General features: G+C 34.5%; 1 pseudogene; it reads right to left on the bottom strand.

Moving 5' to 3' along the window:
- Positions 1-9,879: 9,879 nt before the first annotated feature.
- Positions 9,880-11,025, bottom strand: LOC141489982 (large ribosomal subunit protein uL3 pseudogene; annotated as a pseudogene).
- Between the last annotated feature and the right edge of the window lie 9,903 nt (positions 11,026-20,928).

Below are 20,928 nucleotides of genomic sequence, written 5' to 3'. Positions count from 1 at the left end.
GGTGCCATATACAACAGAGAAGAAACTGTAGTCTTTTCTATCCCCTTTCAGTTTTCTCCAGAGGTAAATCATATCCAAGTTTTTTAAAGATTTTTCTTACCTTCTTAAGTTCCTTCTTGTTTATTATATAGTTGGTATTATCTAATTCTGAGAGAGGGAAGTTGAAGTCCTCCATTATTAAGGTTTTGGTGAATAGGTCTTCTCTCTAAATATGTTTCTTTTAACTATCCTAAAAGTAATTCTAATCTCAAGAGTTATAAGTATTATGTTCCCTTGTAGGAATGTTTGCAATTGAATTTTCTTGACTAGCAATTTTTCCTTTTCTGTTTACCTTTTTATGCATTTCTTGAATCTTATGCTTGAAGATAAATTTTTCTGTTTAGTTCTGATCTATTTATCAGAAAATTTTGGAATTCTTCTATTTCATTGAAAATCCATCTTTTCACTTGACAGAAGATGCTGAAATTTGCAGGGTAGGAAATACTTTATTTCCTCATTGCCAGTTCTGATTCCTTCAATTTCTTATTTCTCCTCTTATTTCTAGAGCTAACATTTCTAAAACAATATTGAACAGTAATGGTGATGATGGGTATCCTTATTTCACCCTTAATCTTATTGAAAATGTTGTGATTTTATTGCCATGTTGGTTTTAGATAAATAATAATTATTATTTTAAGGAAAACTCCATTTATTCCTAAACTCTTTAGTATTTTTAATAGGAATGGATGTTGTATTTTTATCAAAGGCTTTTTCATCATATATTGAGATAATCACATGATTTCTGTTGGTTTTTCTATTGATATGTTCATTTTCTTAATTGTTTTCCTAAAATTGAACTATCCCTGCCTCTCTGTTATGGTGTTTTATCCTAACTTGCTGTAATCTCATTGCTAAAACTTTAAGTTTTTTGCAGAAATTTTAATTAGGGAGATTGATCTATAATTTTCATTGTCTGTTTTGGTTCTCCCTGGTTTGGGTGCCAACACCATGTTGGTGTAATAAAAGGAATTTGACAGAACTCCTTCTCCTGTTTTTTTTTTTTTTTTAGTTTTTTTTTGCAAGGCAAATGGGGTCAAGTGGCTTGCCCAAGGCCACACAACTAGGTAATTGTTAAATGTCTGAGACCAGATTTGAACCCAGGTACCCCTGACTCCAAGGCTGGCACTTTATCCTCTATGCCACCTAGCCACCCCTTCCTTCTCCTATTTTTAAAAACAGTTTATATAGAATAAGAATTAATTGTTCCTGAAATGGTTGGTAGAATTCAGTTGCAAATCCATTTGGACCTGGAAACTTTTTCTTAGAGAGTATATTGATGGTTTCTTCAATTTCCTTTTCTGAAATGGTGCTACTTAAGTATGTTATTTTCTCTTCTGTTAATCTGAGCAATTTTTATTTTTGTAAATATTCACCCATTTCATTCAGGCTATCTAATTTATTGGCACACAGTTTAGCAAAATAGCTTTGACTTCTCTCTTTAGTTTCCTCCTCTTTGATGGTTAGTTTACCCTTTTAATTTTTGATACTAGTAATTTGACTATCTTCTTTGTTTAGTCAGATTAACCAAACACTTATCTCGTTTATTGGCTTTTTCATAAAACCAACTCTTAATTTTATTTATTAGATCAATAGTTTTATTTTATTTTCTTTTATTAATCTCTCTTGATTTTCAAATTTTGTAATTTAGTATTAAACTGTGGATTTTTAATTTGTCCATTTTCTAGCTTTTTTTAGTTGCACACCCAATTCATTGATCTCCTCTTTCTCTATATTATTCATATGTCTTTTTTTAGGTTTTTTTCAAGTCAAACGGGGTTAAGTGGCTTGCCCAAGGCCACACAGCTAGGTAATTATTAAGTGTCTGAGACCGGATTTGAACCCAGGTACTCCTGACTCCAAGGCTGGTGCTTTATCCACTATGCCTCCTAGCCGCCCCCATATAAGTCTTTAGAGATATAAAGGTTCCCCTCAAAACTGCCTGTTTCCCCTTTTACCTTTTCTCTGTGTGTGCAATGATGTCTCATTATTATCATTTTCTGGGATATAATTGTTGATTATTTCAATTATTGGTTGTATGATCCACTCATTACTTAAACTTAAGTTATTTAGCTTCCGATTAGTTTTTGGTTTCTCTTTCCATGATCCTTTGATACTTGTAATTTTTATTGTATCATGGTCTGAGAAGTATTGGATTTATTATTTCTACATTTTTGCATTTGATTATAAGGTTGTTATGCCCTAGTATATGCTCAATTTTGCTATAGGTTCTATGTACTGCAGAGAAAAAAAAAGGTATTATTTTATCCCCATTAAGTTTTCTCCAGAGATTTATCATATCTCAGTTTTCACAGATTTCATTCACCTTCTTAACTTCCTCTTTATTCATGTTATGGTTAGATTTATCTAATTCTGTGTGAGGGAGATTGAGGTCCCCCATTATTAAAGTTTTTCTGTATATGTCTCCTTGTAATTCACTCTTTTCTTTAGGAATTTGGATGCTATACCACTAGGCACATACATGTTTAATAACAGTATATATTCATTATATATGGTGCCTTTTAAGAAGATGTAGTGTCCTTTGTTATCCATTTTAATGAGATCAAATTTTGCTTTTGCATTATCTGAGAGCAGGATTGCTACCTCTGATTTGTTTTTTTTTTTTACTTCATCCGAAGCATAGTATATTTTGTTCCATCCTTCTACCTTAACTCTGTGTGTGTATCCCTCTGCTTCAAATGTTTCTTGTAAACAATATATTGTTGAATTCTGTTTTTAATCCATTTTGCTATCTACTTCCTTTTTATGGGACAGATCATCCTAATCACATTTATATTAAGATTACTAATGATGTATTTTTTTTCTCCAGGCTACCTTTCTTCCTTTATATTGTTTTCCTTCCTTTCCTTTTATCCCTCCTCACCAATGTTCTGTATGCTTTTTCCTTTGATTTTTCTTTTAAAATTTAACTTTCAATTTATTTTCACTTATATATTTGCCTTTCCTTTTACCAGGGTCTTTTCCTCATTTTTCCCTTCCCCCACCTCTCCCCTGTATATTGGGTTAGATTTAAACCCATATTTCCTCTTTGGGAAAAATCTATTGAATAGAATTTATTCAGTGTTCACATACTCCATTCTTTTCCTCTAAACTTATTAATTTTGTGCCTCTTTGCCTGGTTTAATAATCTCTCAGGTACTATTAATCATCTATTATTGATCACAGCTTGATTAATTGATTGCTTGATAAGGTCAAAGTGATAACAAAGTATCATCACAGATTTATTGATTGATTGCGCCTGTTTGATAGCAGCACTGCCTCAGAATCACTAAGCCTACTCCCCTCTTCTGTCTCATTAGAAGTACACTTTTCAAGAATTATTTTTTACCTTACCCCCTTTTCAAATACCCTCCCTGGACACACAGTCCTCATGAGCCAAAGGAAAGTGAGATACTTAAGTTTAGAGTAAACACCCCTGGTTTCATCAGGGCTTTTTGCCTCAAACATAATGATGTCATCTTGAAGCTCTTCAGTGGAGAGACAAAATCCAAACATACCCAAGTCCAGTCTCTTCAATCGTATTTGATACTTTAGCTATCCTATGAGAAATACTATTTTCAAGTGTTAGTTATAAGTATTTTATCTTCCCTTTTAGGGTCATATACAATTTGATGATCTTAACTAATATTTGTTTTGCCTTCTCCTTTTCATTTACCTTTTTATGCATCTCTTGAGTGTATTTGGTGACTGAATTCTCTGTTCAGTTCTGGTCTTTTTGTCAGGAAATTTTGGAAATCCTCTATTTCATTAATATCCATCTTTTTTCAGGTTGGTAAATTCTTGGTTGTATTCCCAGGTCCTTTGCCTTCTTATATTTGGTGTTCAATCTTGTAGCCTCATAGATTCATTGGTTTCTACTTGTTCAGTTCTAATTTTTAGGGTTTTATTTTCTTCAATTAACCTTTGTTGTTTTAGCTCTGCTCCTATTGTACCGAGAGTACATATCCAAGCTTTTTTATGATGGGGCTGGGGTCTGACCCCTGGCTTGTCATTGATTAAGATGTTGCCTATGTAGTCTAGGTCTTGCATCTGCAGTGGTTTACTTAGTCTTTTATGTCCAGGCTCTGCCTGTTCAGTGGTTTGTTCCCAACCCAGGCTAGTATTCTTAGGGTTCAGACATTGTTTAGTGTTGGGACCCTCCCTGCTGGCTTGCTCTCTAGCTGCCAGGACCTATCCTATTGTCAAGCTTTTTGAACCTGGACTACACTATGGCTTAAAGCTTCCTGTGACTTTCCCCCTTCTCTAGCCTTGCTTGGCTTTACTTCCCCTTTTACCCTAAAGACATAGAGCTTCACTGAATATCTTCCACAATGTATACCATTGAAAACTTCTTTGAATCTTCTCTTTTACTTGTTGGAATCTGTAGCTGTAATGTCAGTGTAGAGGCTTCGTTTATCTTGGGTAAGGAAAAGTTCCAGGAGCATGTTAGCTTCATGCTGTTATCTTGGCTCTGCCCTGGAAGTCCATTCTTGCATTCTTTCGATGGATATTTTTTCTTCTTGATCCAGAAGATCTGGACAGTTTTACTTGATAATTTAATGAAAAATATTTTTCATGTTCTTTTTTATTTTAATTTAGGCTTTCTGGCAGACCAACAATTAATAAATTATCTTTCTTGTATCTATTTTCCTGGTCATTTGCTTTTCCTTAATGGTATTTTATGATTTCTTCAATTTCTTTCAGACATTTGATTTTGTTTGATGGAATCTTGGTGTCTCATAGATTTATTAGTTTCTATCTGTCCAGTTCTAATTTTTATTGTTTTATTTTCTTTAGGTTAGCTTTTGTGTTTACTTTTCAAGTGGGTTATTTTTACCTTTTGTTGAGTTGCATTGCCTTTCAAGTAGGTCAATTTGACTTTTATATAATTTACATTCCTTATCCAGTTGGTTATTATTACTTTTAAAGGAGTTGTTTTCTTTGACTATTTTTATACTTTTCCTGAAATGCACTCATTTCTTTTTTTTCCATTTTTCATCTTCTCCTCTTTTTGTGGATTTAATTTTTTTTTTAGATTTTTCAAGGCAATGTGGTTAAGTGGCTTGTCCAAGGCCACATGGCTAGGTAATTATTAAGTGTCTGAGGTTGGATTTGTACCCAGGTCCTCCTGACTCCAAGGCCAATGCTCTATCCACTGTGCCACCTAGCCTCCTGATTTAAATTTTTTAAAACTATTCTATGAAGTTTTAGATTTTCATCAAATTCATGAAATCCTTTGAGACTTGCCATGAAGGTATTTTTTGTCACTGCTTTCTTCTTCTGAGATAGCAATTTTTTCTTCTCTCTCTGAATAGAAGCTTTCAATAGTTAGCACTTTTTTATTTTTGCCTTATTTTTGATATTTTATCTCTTTTTCTGGGGTATCAGGAGTGTAGATAGCCCTGAGATGTTTGTGTTGGGATTGGGCTCTGATCCCTGGATTATGACTTGCCAAGATGTTGCTGAGGCAGCTTGGACATTGCATTGGCAGAGGTTTGTTTCCTCCTTTATGTCTAGGATCTATCTTTGCAGTAGTTTGTTCATAGCCCAGTTCTGTTTCTTGTCCCAGTCTCCCCAGCTTTTAGACTTCAGGATCTGGATTACTGTCTAGTTGTCAGGTTTGGGGCTTCATTGTGGCTAGAAGACTCCCATTGATTTCCCCACTCTCCTACCTATCTGGGCTTTACTTCCCCTTTTCCTCTTAAGAAACATATCTTCATTGAAAAGCCTTCACAACATCTCCAGGTGAAAACTTATTTCATTCCATTTTTTGGGGGGGGGTGGGATCTGTAGTGTTAATGGTTGTATAGAGATTTCATTTACTGTTTTGTTGGGAAAAGCTCAGTGAGCATGCTAGTTTGATGCCAACAATTTTGGATTTTCATAAATAGATTGTTTAATTGAAAAATTTCTGTTTTTCTAAGATATGCAGTCCAAGTTATATAGACCTATAGACAGCCACTACAGGTATACAATGAGTTGTCCTCTAGAATTGAATAAAAGGGAAAAAAATAGATCTAGGATTGATTTTGAGAATTTATGCAGTATTTTTAAAAAATTCTAAGAAATTACTTGAAAGAAAAAACCTGACCTTTTGATCATTAATATTTAAAAGAATCTAATGGTCCTCTTGTGATGCTATATGAATCTAAATCTTGAAACATATGGCTCCAATAATGGAGGGTTTACCCTCATCACAAATCCAAAGAAGTTTTAAAGTAATTATCGTTTTTTTCCAGTCCAGTGTAAACTAATTTAATTTTACTCTTTCTTAAGAAAAAAATGTGGTTAGCATCTTTTCATTAATAATTTTCAATACATAAAGATACATTTAATATTAGAACTACAATATCATATAATGTAGGGTAATGTAATATACTATACTATAACATATTATATTATAATATCATAATATAATATGATGCAATTCAATATGATATACTTAATTATTAGGATTAGAGTTTAAGTGACAATTTATTTTCTTAGTTTTCCTATTGATATGACTTCTGACTACTTTGTTGATTCTTTAGCTTTATCATACCTGCTATTTCTTTGTCTCGTTTAAGGATTTGTCTGTGATATTTTTCTTCAGATACTATTTCAGTTAGTTATGTCTTTGACTCCTATTGGCGAAATTACATTTTTAATATAAATATATGCATAGCCATCCCTTAGGCTACTGATTTCTAGTCCTGCAATCAATAATTGTCAACATTCCAAACTGGATGTCCTGAAAGTAATCCCTAATTCAACATGTATGAAGCAGAACTCATTATTTTTTTTAGGTTTTTTGCAAGGCAATTGGGGTTAAGTGGCTTGCCCAAGGCCACACAGCTAGGTAATTATTAAGTGTCTGAGACCGGATTTGAACCCAGGTACTCCTGACTCCAGGGTTGGTGCTTTATCCACTGCACCACCTAGCCACCCAGAACTCATTATTTTTCCCAAAAGTTAACTCTCTTTCAAATATATCTATTGTTGTCAAGGGCACAACTATATATACATTCACCTAGGTTCCCAGACTAGATGTCTTAGCTCCTTACTACTGTTCACTTCATCAGTTGTTACAGTATCTTTCTCCATCACATTTAATATAATATATTGCAATCACACATCTACCATCCTTATTTTGACCCTAATCACCATATACCTAGCTATATATAACAATTTTCCAATTGGTCTTGATTATATAACTCCATATTCCAACCTGCCAAAGTGATAATTCCAAAGAGAAGTTTGAACCATATCACCCTCCTACTTGAACTTGAGTGCGTGACTCCTTATTTAGCTCTAGAATCAAAATAATTTCCTCTCTTTATCATTTAGAGTATTGTAAAGTCATCCTTACAATTAGACTCCTTCCCATTTTCTATTTTTCTCATATATGACTTCCCTACTTCCACAGACCATCCTGCTTTTCAATTCTTATACAAAATACTCTATGTTCTATCTTAAGCTTTTGCTCTTCCTCCTAACTAATTATACTTTTGCAAGATAGCTTAAATCCTACTAGCTGCAGGGGGCTTTTCCTGGTTTCCCTAACTGTCAATCCTTTCTCTTCTATCACTCTGTATGAATATTATTCTTGTCTATTTTATACCCATGTGGTTGTCCCCTATATGTTTAGGAACAGGAACTATTTTTTTTCTTTTTCTTTGCATGCTCATAACTTAGCATATGGCATGCCATATGCTTAATAATTTCTAATTGATTTATCTATTCTAGTTCTATGATCTAGTTAACAAAATAAAATATATCAGTCATATCTGTCTTTTAAAATGCATATAAAAATGGTTAATTCAGTGTTTACCTGTCTCTTTTCTTGACTAAAGAACCCCCCCCACACACACACACATACACACTAGTTTTAGTATCTTCTCAGATGATCTGTTTTCCATTCCTGTATTTTATTTTTTGCCATTTCACTCTGGAAACTTTATACTTTCTTTCCTTCTCATTAGTTGTTTTATCAGAATGTAGAAAGGACCCAGGAAAGCATTGAAAAAAATGAATAAAATGAAAATTTGTCTTTTGGAATTTTACCACTTAAATAGGCAATTCTCAAGAAAAAAGGAAATTTTTATATTCTACAAAGAAAAGAATCTCTGCCTATGAGGTCTCAGAAGACTCTTAGGGATAGTGTTATACTATTATCTCATTTCACGGATGAAGAAACAGACACAGAAACATTGGCAATCACTAATTTGCTATTTGTAAAATATAAGAGGAGGGTTTCTAGAAGTCTCTCTCTCTCTCTATATATATATATATATATATACATATATATATGTATATATATATATGTATATATATATATATATATATATATATATATATATTCACTCTCACTGCTATCCATGGGGATATAACAATGAGTAGAATCTCTATCATACAACAATTTGAATACCAAGATAATTTAGATTTGTATAGTCTTGTAAATTAAAATTATTTAGACTAATTTAGAGTAGACTCCTTATAGAGGAGGAAATAGATCATATATAAGTCAGTGCTCTTTGATAAATTTTACTCAACACGAAAAGGAACCAGAAGAATTTGAGGCTACAATGTCATGACTCAGTTACATTTTTTTATTATATTTCTTCAATGTTTAATTCTCCACCATGCTCTTAGCATCATGGGTGCTCCTTCCAACAATAAATATATCACTCTAACTATACCCATTCTTCTGTTGTAATTCTTTTTTATGGCCTTCTCTAAATACTTTTGAGAAGATATTATTTAATTTTAATTTAATACATATATATGAATATATAGATAAAGATCAAGATAAAGAGAGAGAAATATAGATAGATTGATAGACGTCAATATGTGTATATTAGACTGAAGGGCATTTTAAGGGAATAAACCATCACAACCTAGAAGGCACAAAAGGGAGTTAATTAATTGTCACTAGAGTGAAAAAAAGTTATACTCTGATCCCAATAGGACATGTAACTGCCTTCCTCTGACTGAAATAAAGGGAATGACCTCCTTCAGTTGATCAGGGAAATAAAAAGCTAAGCCTTTTAGGACAGAATTCAGAACATAAAACATACTATTCAGTGGTTCAAGTTTCTTAGTAAAAGAAACTGTGAGGTATAATAAGGCAGAAGGAAAAAAAAAACACTCTCTCTCCTGATAGACACAGATTTGGAAATTCTGCAGATCAAGGAAAGAAACAACTTCAAGAATTTAGAAATAGGAACCTGGAAGCAAACAGACAGCTGTGGAGAGATTCAGGCCCTAGCAACCCATCAGAAATGCTATATATACCAGGATAAGATAAGAATTCTTTGGAAGAATTGCACACCTTGGCACAACAGGATCTCTAACTTACATTTTTTTTCAGAGAAATATCATAGCCATAAGTACTATGTACTCTAAGTTTGAGCCCATTCTTCCTATAGGAGAGTGTCCTTAAAGTTTATAAGAGTGAATAATTAAACTACATTAAGAACGAGTAAACAGAGTTTCCCCCCAAAAAACACAAGGCAGCAATCATTATCTAAGGATGTAAAACCACAATTGTTAGTTCAGTCTGGGAGATGATAGTCCAGTACCTCAATATTATACTATGAATACTTATGCAGGTAATATTTGGAATGCTAAGCACTTGCAGGAATGAACTAGATCTGGGATCTTCTTTTTTTGTTTGTTGATGATGCTCTAGTTTTGTAGACATAAAGTAGAAAAAAATTCCAAATTTTGAGTTTTATTTTACATTATAATTAGTCAATTTCCTGGTGTGACTTCTTTATAGGTCAGGCCAGTTTCTTTGAAAATTATTTTGAAAATAATTTCCATTCATTGAGAATTCATCAGGTCCTAGTTGGTCTGGAAACCTTAGGCAGTTTCTTTCTTTGCAACACGGTTCTTTTTGGATGATCCCATGAAAGCTTTCTTTTCCTCTACAATCTGAAACCAATGGTGGCCAAATTTGGAGGTGGTGTCAAATAAACTTCAAGTCTATTTTCTCCAGGGTATGGTCCTTGGTCTGTACCAGCAGAGACTTTTGCAGGATGAGTAGCCTTTCAACATGTTAAAGTCATTTGTCACTTTACCATGGTGGACAAAGCCTCCCAGAGGATTTAGACTCTTGTTAGACAGATTGTAGCCTGGGGATGTGTTTTTTTAATCAACTTGCTGCCCTTGATCTGATAGCCTTGGCCAATCTTGTAGATCTTCTTCTTGATTTCAGTGCCATGACAGCAGGACTTCTGACCAGCCTGAGTGACAGAGAAGGCCATGGGGGCAGGATTCCAGGTTCCACCACCTTACATAGCCCTTGCTAGCTTTTTCAGGGCATTTTTCTTTGTGTATGCTAGGGTACCTTTGCACACCTTGCAAAGATGTCAAACATCTTGTCTTTCCCTAACAGAGTAGACATGGGCACCTGATGCCCCAGTTTCTTGCAAGCCCAGTACAGTTTATCAGACATGCTGCCACCATTCACCTGGATCTCCATCAAATGAGATTTCTTCTGTCACAGAAAAAGTAGGTGCATGTGAGTGTGAGCAATGACTTGGATCACCTGGCAGTATTTTTTCATACTGTTGAAGTCTTTCTGCAGTTGCTTCTTGCCATTATCATCTTGCCACTTCTTGTAGTACTTGTTGAAGGCCTTCTTGGATTTATATTTTTGTAGAATCCCCTCTTATACCCATCATTGACATGCTCAGCAAAGATAGTTTTGACACTCCAGAGACCTCATGGGGTTTGTATATAGCCAACAATGACTACAACAATCATGGCAGGGGAGGGTCTCCACAGCCTCAACCGCTTCCTTCTTGTTGATCTTTCAGCCAGGTCTGTCCTACTCTTTAATGATGTGTGTCATGCCTGTCATAGCCCAGAATACCTGTCAGGTGGATGGACTTGGTGGGGTCTTCTTTGTGGCACTCTTCCCCTTGCCCCAGTGTTGCTGCTTCTCTTTTGAGGCAGGAAGCCTAAAGATCCATGCCTAGCAAGGGAGAATTTTCTGTGGGACATATTGCTGCAGCTACCACCCAGACCAGCTGGGAGGGGGTTGATAGTTAATGTGCTGTTGACTGTTATATTACTGTGTCCACCATGATTACTATAAAGAATACAAACAGGATGAATATTACATCCCTAGAATACTGGTGGCTAGCAATTTTCCTAGCATATATTAATGAAGCATCTTCAAGTTCCTTTTTAATTTTAAGAAGACCAACAGTATTTTGTCTTACTCGACATGAATTTATAACATTTTTCTAAGATACTTCAGTAATATAAATCTATAGGAAAAGGATTTGTTTGATGATTATGAAAATGCTATTCAACAACAAATGCTTAAAACATTTTGGGAAGTCTCATACTTTCTGAGGACTGTTTTGAGTTTATTTTGCATTTAATCTTAGCCTAAGAATCTTAGGGAAGAGTGAATTTGGACATCCAGTTATATTTACTATGTGTTTCAGTAATTCAGAGGAATTTTCATTTTGCTTCTAGGAATAAACCCAAAGTGTATTTATGAGTTCAGAATAAAGGGGAGCCTTAGTGGGATAGATAATGAATTGCCCAGACACCTCTGGGAGTTATGCCAGAACAGATAGTCTCCTTAGAGGGATAAGGGAAAAAACTTATCCCCACCCAGTTCTGAAACTTAACCATGAGCAGTGTGTCTATTTTGACATGCAGGTACCAAAAAAATGAAATTTGTTTGCTCACCTGATGGTTAAAGGACAACTTCCAGTCAATCTCAGTTCCCTAGATATCCTTGAAAGCCATATATTATGGGAACATGTAAGAACTAAACTTCATCTTTGAGAAAGAAAACTTTGTTTTCTTGCCCCTTTATCAAATTTGAATTTAGAAGAGTCCTTTGGAAGCAATAATACAGATTACTGCATGATGACCTCTGATAATTTGGTGAAAAATACATATTTATTTGTTAAAATATATTATCACATCTCTAGGAATAAATATAATCTTTTGACCAACCAACGATTTAGGTAGACCATCCTCTTGAAGAATGTTAATTTCTGGATTGTTTGTGAACTATTCCACAAGAATGATTCCAAGATTGTCTAGTTCAGAGCTCCAAAGAATGTGCGTGAGAGGGCAATGCTTGAACTTCTTCAATTCACCAGAGAAGTATTCATAATTTGAAACTAGGATATATGGAAAAAGCTCTCCAGGAAATTAACATTTTAGGGGTTATTTTATCTTTGTCAAGTTCTTCTGCTGAGAAGATCCATAATAGAAAATCAGTGTTAAATAAACTCATCCATTGATGGTAAATGTGGACATTTTTCCATGATGATTTTGAAGAAACTGTTTAATTAAAGAAAGTAAAAATGATAATATCTCATGGTTCCATTGTTCAATAAGGAAGTTTCAAGCTTCCATAAATGGTGGAAAAATCAGATTCTCTCTTTTTTTCTTTTTTTTCTTTTTAGATTTTTGCAAGGCAAATGGGGTTAAGTGGCTTACCTAAGGCCACACAGCTAAGGTAATTATTAAGTTTCTGAGACCGGATTTGAACCCAGGTACTCCTGACTCCAAGGCCGGTGCTTTATCCACTCTGCCACCTAGCCGCCCCCAGATTCTCAATGATGAATTGTATCTCTTCTTCTTCCTCCATAGGCCATTGGTCATACTGCTTTGAAGTGAAATTAATCAAAAAAGATATAATACAACTAGCAGGGGACAGAGGCACATTCTTGAAACATACATGGATTCAGAGAGATGGTTAATTAAGTGAAAATGTAACTTCAAACAATATTAACAACAGAGAAGATGGTTGTCATAGAGAAAATTAAATACAAAACCCTCTGAGAAATCCACCTAATAGAGATGAGATATCCAAGGATAAATTGTGTATACTCCATGAAGAGGAAAAGGACTTCTAGGCTCTGCACCAGCAATAGTCATAAGTTTCCTTTGCCATATGTGTATCTTGGATGTTTGCCTTATTATTATTATTATAGTCTGTGTTGAATCCCATACTTTCCAGGAATAATTAGCAGATTTCTAGGAGAGAACCCAGGTTTATGGGTTTTGATATTTTGTAGCTAATTTAATTGCTTTTATTCACTGTATTTTTTAAAATGCTTTTATTTTTTAAAATCTTTCCTGTTTTATACAAAAGCAAGTTTTAACATTCATTATTAAAATTCTGAGTTCTGAATTCTCTCTCTTCTTCCTAACAGTCATGCAAATATATTTCCATAATAGTCAAGTTGTGGAAGAAAACATAAACTTCCTTCCCCCTCCCCACCCAAAAGAAACCTCAAGATAAAAAAGCAAAAAAATTCATCAATATGTATTCAGACACAATCAGCAGTCTCTCTGGGGATAGTTAGCATTCTTTAACAGAAATCATTCAGAGTTGTCTTGAGTCATAGCTCTACTGAGAAAAGCTAAGTCATTCACAGTTTATCATCCTAAAATGTTGCTATTACTTTTGTATTTAGTACAAGTCACATTACATCTTCTCATGTAAATCTTTCCAGATATTAGTGAGAGCATTCTGTCCACCAATTTTTATAGTAGAATAGTATTCAGTCATAATCACAAATCACAATTTGTTTATCCATTCTCTAACTGGTGTGCATCCCCTCAGTTTTCAGTTTCTTTCCACCAGAAAAGAACTGCTATAATTATCTTTATACATATAAGTCCTTTTCCTCCCCATGTTTCATCTCTTCAGAAATATGGCTCTAGAAGTAGCATTGCTAGGTCAAAGGGCATGCACAACCCTTTGGGAATAGTTCTAAATTGCTATATATAATGTTTGAATAAGTTCACAACTCCACCAACAGTTCATTGTTTCATTTTCCATACATCCCCTGTAACATGTGTCATATTTTTTCCTATTAGCCAATCTAATAAATATGAGGTAGTACCAATATGATTTTTCAGTTTTTTGTGTCTTATTCACCAGGCTGCTGACCTAAATTTCATGATTTTCTACATCACTTTCATTTCTCTTCCCATTTTTTCTTAGTTTTCAAAATATTTTTGAGTTCTTTCATAACATGAGACCAATTCATATTTTTCTTTGAGGCTTTGGATGATTGACTTTGTTATCTTTTGACTGTGTGCTTTTGACTGTGTGCTTTGATCTTCTCTATCAACATAGTAACTCTCTATGGTCAGATTTTTTTTTCTTTTTTGTTTGCTCATTTCCCCAGCCTATAACTTGCTTTTCACTCTTTGTTAAGGTAGGTCTCTGCTTCCAAGGCATACTGTTCCAAGCTTTTGGACTTTTTTTGTAATTGTTTTCAAGGGAACTGTCAGTTTTCAGTTCTTCCATGGTGATATGATCTAAGGAGAGGTTTTCATTACTTTCCTGGCCTGTACTCTGGTCTGTGGGTGACCAAGAGCACCCCTTTCTGCCCTAGAAATATTTGAAGACTCCCTGCTCTACTGAATCATCAAGCTTTGTTGTGCTACTTTGTCTCTTTCTGGGATTAAGACACAGGACTGCAACCCAGATCTAAGTATGGGTAAAACAACAGACATTCTTGCCATCACTGCACCAAGAGAGTTCTGGAAGTAGTTGCCTCTACTGGTTTATTGGCTCTCAAAGACTTTTTCTGGTCCACTGATGCCAGGTCCGCTAGTTTGGGGTCTGGGTTGCAGAGACCAGAGCCTCGCTCTCCACTCTCATCTTAATGCAACTGACTTTTCATGCTGACCTTCCAAGTTATCCTTGGCAATCTCTGAACTGAGAGGTCTGAAAACTACCAGTGTTGCCACTAATCCAGTTGCCCCACTGCCTGTTCCTGGATTACTGGGAATGGTTAAAATGGCATTGCCTATGTGCACTGTGCTTCTCTCACCATGGTGCAACAGACCCTTCTGTGAGCTCTTTGAATTTTTGCTCTTATTTGTTCTTATCTTTTTTGTATCCCCATACTTGATGCTTCAATTTGCCAGCTTTATGTATGCATTCCCCATATTTGAATCTCTAACACCTGCAATTCCTCATTAGTAATCACATATGTTTTAAATATAACAACACATGATCAGCTATGGTGGATGAAGATTATCTCAGCAGTACAGAGATCATGGACAATCCTGGGAAACCTGTTGTAGTTAATGTCATACACATCCAGATTAAAAAGAAACAAAAACAAAAGCAAAAAACCCACTAAAAAACCCCACACACATTCTTATGTTCGTTAAAAAAAACAAATTTCTCATGTTTTTCCTTTCTATCCCATGGTTTTCTTTCTTTTCCCTTAGTTCTAATTCCTCATTCATAAAATGACTATTATGTAAACATTTTAAATACAAATGTACATTACAAATTTCACTAGACTGTTTGCTACTGAGGGGACTGGGGAGGGAAGGGAGGATGGGAGAAAATTGTGCAGTTTGTAAATATGGAAGTGGATGAAGGTTGAAAAATTTTTGTAATCTGTAATTGGAAAAGTAAAATATTAATCAAAAAGGGAGAAAATTAAAATAAATATGAGAATACAAATAAAAATTAAAATAAATATAAGAATACAAATACATACTGATACAAACTCTCCTCTCTCCAGAGGTTCTTTTTGGTAATATAAATATTTGCAGTAAATTTTATGGCAAATTAGAATGAAAAACTAGGCATGTGTTTGAGCTGTATAGGCAGCCACATAATTTTAAAGATTTGAAATTCTCCAAATTATCTCCTACAAAGTTATTTTCAGAGTAACATCTGAAATTCCTCAGTTTTCTATAAAGAATTTAATAAACATTGTAACATACTGGATTGGAAAATTGAATTTGTAGCAGAAAAATATGAGTTCAATTTTCCTTTATGAAAAATATTGGTCATGTACCCTTGAGTAAATAAATTAACTTTTAATATTGGTCACTAATAATATAAATTTTGAAGTAGTTGTTGATTTGCATCAGTAAAAGGAGTTTGGAACATGTAATAAAAAAAAAACTATTCCAAATAAATCACCAAATTCCTCTCATCATCCTAACCCCCCAAAAATAAAATTGTTAATTTTTTTGCCATCTTGACTTCAGTCACTTTGCCAGAGGACTTCTCATAATCTAGAAGGAATTTTGAGTTCAGATAAATTTTCAAGAGATAAAGAAAGTCATGCAACACATGGAGCATGGAATCATCCCTTGCAAAGAGCAGTAGTGGGTGATGAAATAAGGGCAAAGAGAGAGAGAGAGAGAGAGAATGGGAAACACTAATGATAGGCAACAAATACAAACTTTAACTTTTGCATAGTTTAGCCTTAGGCAGGCCCAAGTGGGATGCACTGGCATCTCTTGCTGCCCCTGGTGATTTCACTACCAAGGCTTGCTGAGGTAAGATCTATAATACTGTAATGCTAGTGATTCAATATGGTCATCAGTGCCACTGGCATATGATTCCTGTTTTCCCCTTGGAAAGCTTGTACTGTGCCTTGTTAGTCTCATTCACCCTCTGGCAGTCTCAGGTGTGTTGTCTGATCTCATTCATTTGATTGTCCAACTAGAAAAGTGACAGAAATAATGTTAGTGGTGATATGTATTATAGTTTACTGAATCTTGCTAGGGAAAAGGAAAGATGGGGATTTTGAAGTCACAACACTTTTTTTAAAGTATTTGAGAAAATAGTGAATATTATTTTATTTTTTAAAATTTGGTTTTATATAGGAAAATGTGGGAGTACAATATATGTTGAAAAAGAAAGGTTCAAAGATTCAGTGTCATTCATAAAATGATGTAAAGAAAATTTGTTCTGTCCTTTATAATATGTCTTTTCTGAAAGGTTTTTGCTCAAAGGTTTTTTTAATAGATTTTTATTGATAACACTTAGTTTACATTTCTTAGATTTTCCATGTCATTTCTTACAGCAGATTTATTTTTTAATTTAATTAAAAAATAAGTATCTTATTTTTTTGATTATATGAAAAGATTATTTTCAATATTCATTTTTTGTAAGCTTTTGAGTTCTACATTTTTCTAACTCCCTCCTCTCCCTTCCCCATACCCATGATAGCAAGTAATCTGATATAGGTTATGCATGTACAATCATATTTCCATATTAGTCAAGTTGTGAAAAAGAATCAATATTAAAGGGTAAAAACATGAGAAAAAGAAAAAAAACATAAAATAAGTTTTAAAAAAGTGCAAATAGTATGCTTTGGCATGCATTCACACTCAATAGATTTTCTCTGGATGTAGATGGCATTTTCTATCAAAATACTTTTAGAATTATGTTTGTCACTGAACTGTTCAGAGGAGTTGCATCCATTGTGGTTGTTCATCATTCTATTTTTTTATGTTGTTTTTTTAACTTAAAAAAGTATACTTCAATCTGTATTCACACATTCTCAGTTCTTTTTCTGGGGATAGATAGCATTAATATATTTCCTTCAGAGTTATCTTGGATCACAGCTCAGCTGGGAAAGGTGAATTCATTCAGTTATCATCCTACAATATTGCTGTTACTGTTTATTCAGTACATTTTACATTGAATTTCTTTATTTAAGTCTTTTCAGGTTTTACTAAGAGCATCTTGCTCATTTCTTACAGCAGAACAGGATTTCATAACAATCACATAACAACCTATTCAACCTTTCTGCAACAGATGATTATCCACGAAATTTCCAACTCCTTGCTACTAGAAATGAGTCACTATAAATAACATTATACTTATTGGTCATTTTTCCATCACATTTTCCATCTCTTCAAAAATACAGACCTAGAAGTGGCATTGCTAGGTCAAAGGGTATGCATGATTTTGTAACTCTTTGGTCATAGTTCCAATGATATTTCCATAAATTGCAATACATAATTGTTGAATCATTTCAAAAGCCCTTCAACAAGACATTAATGTCTCATTTTCCTTACATCTCCTCCAACACTTTTCATTTTCCCTTTCGTCCTGTTAGCCAATCTAAAAGGTATAAGACGGTATCTCAGAATTTTTTTTATATTTGCATTTCTCCATTCTGTAGTGAGCTAGCATATTTCTTAATATGATCAAAAATATCATTGATAACCTCATCTGGAGATTTTTTCATATCTTTTGAACATTTAATAATTGAGTAATGGCTCTTAATAAAAAATTACTTAATTCTATAAGTTTGAAAAACTGTGGTCACTATCAAAGAAATTTGTTTCAATAATTTTCCTCACAGTTAATATCACTAATTTTTTCATAAAATATTTATTTTTTGTACAAATGTGTTTTATACATTACTAAAATATTCTTGTTTAAGAGTAAACATAATACACTTCCCCATTCTCATGAGCACTAAAGAAAAAAATTAAAATTAAAAAAAATAATAATAAGGGCAGCTACATGGCACAGGGGATAGAGCACTGTCCCTGGAGTCAGGACAGTCCGAGCCCAATCTGGCCTCAGACACCCAACAATCACCCAGCTGTGCGCCACTGGGGAAGCTACCCAAACCCATTGGCTCTACAATGACCCCCCCCAAATAATAATAATGAATGTGCTTCATACTGTGTTCCAACACCACCAGCTCTGTCACATGTGGATCACATTCTTTATGATAAGTCCATCACAAAAGCTACTTCCTTATTTTTCCACTGCTGCCATTGCTGGTCTCAACTCCTTCCATTTGTACTTTCCAACTACCATATATACTAAATTTTCTCTCTCCTTTCACTCTATCACTCTTCTTAGATGTGCTTTAGGGTAGCTGAGTGGTGCAGCAGACTCATCACCAGCCCTGGAGCCAAGAGACCCCAAGCCCACATACCACCCCTAAAACCCAGCAACCACCTCCTGGACAGGCCATCCAATCCCAGCCCCTTGCAAGAAATTAAAAAGAAAGTGTGTTATATCTGACCACTCTTTCCCATGGTTCCCCCTCTCCTCCACCACTCACATCCCCCCTCCCCCGTCACTTTTTTCTTCTTCTTATTCTAGATGTCTATACCCCATTGAGGATATATGCTGTTTCCTCCCTGAGCTACCTCTGATGAGAGCAAAGGTTCCCTTATTTCTCCTTGCCTTCCCCCCTTCCATATCATTGCAATAGTTCATTGTAATAAAAAATCTTATTATATGAAATATTTTATCCTATTCCACCTCTCCTTTCTCTTACTCCCATTACATTTCCCTTTTAGCCATTGACTCTATTTTTACAATATATCTTCAAAATCAGATCTCTCCTGTGCTTCATCTATAAAAGTTCCTTCTACCTGCACTATTAAGTGAGAAGTTTCTTAAAAGTATTATCGGTATCATTTTTCTATGCAGGAATACATGTAGTTCATCATCAAGTGCCTCATATTTTACCCTTCTCTGCTTCACCTGGGTCCTGTACTTGAAGATTAAACTTTTTGTTCAGCTCTGGCCATTTTAACAGTAACATTTGAAATTCCCCTGGTTCTTGTGAAAGGCCATCTTTTTCCCTGGAAGAGATCACTCAGTTTTTCTGAGTAGTAGATTCTTGGTTGCATTCCAAGCTCTTTTGCCTTCTGGAATATTATATTGCGAGCCCTATGAGCCTTTAATTTAGTAGTCTTGTGTGATCCTAAATGCAGCTCCACAATATTTGAATTGCGTCTTTCTGGCTGCTTGTAATATTTTCCCTTTCACTTAGGAGTTCTGGAACTTGGCTGTAATATTCCTGGCAGTGGTTTTTTTTGGATCTCTTTCTGGGAGAGATTGGTGAATTCTTTCAATTTCTATTTTGCCCTCTGCTTCTAGGATATCTGGGCAATTTTCCTGTAGGAATTCTTTAAAAATGAGGTCAAGACTCTTTTCCTGAACATGATTTTTAAATTTTCTTTCCTGAATTACTTTTCCAGATCAGTGTTTTTTTTTCAATGAGATGTTTCACATTTTCTTCTAATTTTTCATTCTTTTGGTTTTGAAGTATTGTGTCTTGAATTCTCATAAAGTCAGCAGTTTCCTTTAGTTCCATTTCACTTCTGAAGATTTTATTTCCTCAGAGAGCTTTCTTATCTCTTTTTCTATCTGGTAAATTTTGCTTTTTAAAGCATTCTTCACTTCAATAACTTTTTGAATTGTTTTTTTCATTTGACCTATGCTGATTTTTAACATGGTATTTTTTTCAGCATTTTTTTGGATCTCCTTGATTAAGATGCTGACTTCATTTTCATGTTTTTCCTGCATCTCTCTCATTTCTTTTCCCAATTTTTCTTCTATCTACCTCACTTGATTTTCAAAATCTTTTTTTGAGCTCTGTCATAGCCTGAGTCCAATTTACATTTTTCTTGTAGTCTTTAGATGCAGGAGCTTGTACTTCCTCATCTTCAGACTGAGTATTTTGATCCTTCTTGGGATAACAGACAATGTATTTCTGAATGATGTTCCTCTTTTTTCTTTGTTTACTCATTTCTATGGCCTGTGCCTGATTTTGGGGTGATTTATGAATTTTTTAAATTTATTTTTATTAAAGATATTTGAGTTTTACATTTTTCCCTCAATCTTGTTTCCCTCCCCCTCCCCCCCACAGAAAGCTCTCTGTCAGTCTTTACCTTGTTTCCATGTTGTACCTTGTTCCAAACTGGGTGTGATGAGAGAGAAATCATATCCTTAAAGAGAAGAGAAGTCTAAGAGGTAACAAGATCAGACAATAAGCTATCTGTTTTTTTCCTAAATTAAAGGAAATAGTCCTTGCACTTTGTTCAAACTCCATAGCTCCTTATCTGGATACAGATGGTACTTTCCTTTTCAGACAGCCCAAAATCGTTCCCAATTGTTGCACTGATGGAATGAGCAAGTCCTTCAAGGTTGACCATCACTCCCATGTTGCTGTTAGGGTGTACAGTGTTTTTCTGGTTCTGCTCAACTCACTCAGCATCAGTTCATGCAAATCCCTCCAGGTTTCTCTGAAATCCTGTAGCTCCTGGCTTCTAATAGAACAATAGTGTTCCATGACATACATATACCACAGTTTGCCAAGCCATTCCCCAATTGAAGGA

The sequence above is a fragment of the Macrotis lagotis genome, chromosome 5 (assembly GCF_037893015.1).
Source record: "Macrotis lagotis isolate mMagLag1 chromosome 5, bilby.v1.9.chrom.fasta, whole genome shotgun sequence".
In the NCBI taxonomy this organism is placed as follows: domain Eukaryota; kingdom Metazoa; phylum Chordata; class Mammalia; order Peramelemorphia; family Peramelidae; genus Macrotis; species Macrotis lagotis.
This window is presented reverse-complemented; position numbering and strand designations above follow the sequence as displayed.